This window comes from Nycticebus coucang, chromosome 7 (assembly GCF_027406575.1).
Source record: "Nycticebus coucang isolate mNycCou1 chromosome 7, mNycCou1.pri, whole genome shotgun sequence".
NCBI lineage: Eukaryota > Metazoa > Chordata > Mammalia > Primates > Lorisidae > Nycticebus > Nycticebus coucang.
The window spans coordinates 131025335-131026660 of record NC_069786.1 but is presented as its reverse complement, the minus strand read 5'-3'; the positions used below and the strand labels follow the sequence as shown (position 1 = coordinate 131026660).

General features: G+C 40.6%; 1 pseudogene; it reads left to right on the top strand.

Annotated features, from left to right (window-relative positions):
- Positions 1-748: 748 nt before the first annotated feature.
- LOC128589626 (ATP synthase subunit ATP5MJ, mitochondrial-like) lies at positions 749-940 on the top strand (annotated as a pseudogene).
- The last annotated feature ends 386 nt before the right edge of the window (positions 941-1326 follow it).

The following is a 1326-nucleotide window of genomic DNA, read 5'->3' as shown; positions in this document are numbered from 1 at the left end:
CGAGAAATGTTTTATTCCAGAATGGGGACAGGGAAAATACAGATGAGCCTGAAACATCTTTTTGCCAGAAAGTAGAGAAGTGCTCAAGGAATTATTAGTGCATGTCAAAGGTCACAGGACACAGATTGAAGGGGCTTCCACCTACAAATCTGAAACAGGCTGAGCATCAGATAATTATAGTAATGGGTTATAACACACTGAATAAAATAAGAATATATGTGTCTATAATGAATTAATTGAGAAGGAAGGGAAAGCAAGAGAAAGCTCTTCCCTGGAAGAGAGTTTCAGCTAATATGTGCAGAACAAATGATGAAATTAGGACATCACTGTTCAGCAACCAGCAGAGTGGCAATTATTTCAGCGAGCATGGTCAGGAATGAGACTAGGGAGTGACAAAGTCCAAAGAGAAACAAAGTTACACAGCCTCCAGTATCTCTCCATAATGTCTTTACTAATTCCCTCTCCCTCCAAAAAGCAAAAGTTTACATTGGAGCCATCTGGCATGAACCAGCTTAAGTGATCAGCCAATGATTTGACTTGGGGCGAGGGTGAGACAGAGAGAGAAAATGATAAGTAAAATGAAACTCATTGAAGCATATGTAGGAATTCTTTGCACTACTTTTGAAACTTTTCTATCTGAACTTATTCAAAATTTAAAATAATTTTTTTTAGGCCTGTGCATGCCATGACCTTTCCGAATCTCTGGCTCTGGGTCTCTGCTGGGCCCAGCCGTTACTCTGGAGCCGAGATGCTTCAAAGAATTATTAAAAATGTGTAGGTCCCCATGAAACCTTTCTATACCCAAGTTTACCAGGAGATCTGGATCGGAATGGGGTTGATGAGCTTCCTTGTTTATAAACTCAGGAGTGCAAATAAAATAAGTAAAGCTTCGAAAGCTCCCGCACCTGCTCAGGGTCATCACTAACCAGCCTCACTTGGAGCACACGGGAGATGGACCATCAGCCTGCCCGTCAGGCTAAGCAAGCTGTGTCACATGGGAACGTGGACTGTCCCTGTATACCTGTATAAGTGTCGTATACTTGTGGCATGTATAAATGTGTCTGTGAGATGCACCACACCCAGAAAAATAATAATTTTTTAAAATTACCTCCCTTTTGTGTGCTAGGTCTTTTAAGGAAATCACTTTCTGCCCATTGGGCCAGCTACTTATCAGGAAGGAGGGTGAGTACTCACCTGCAGTTTTTCTGTAAATGACTGAATCTTAACCCCCATTCTGCCCTTTAGAGAGTGATATTCAAAGTTTCTTTATTTCTTTTTTTTTTTAATTTCAGATTAATATGAGGGTACATACAATCAGGTTACATT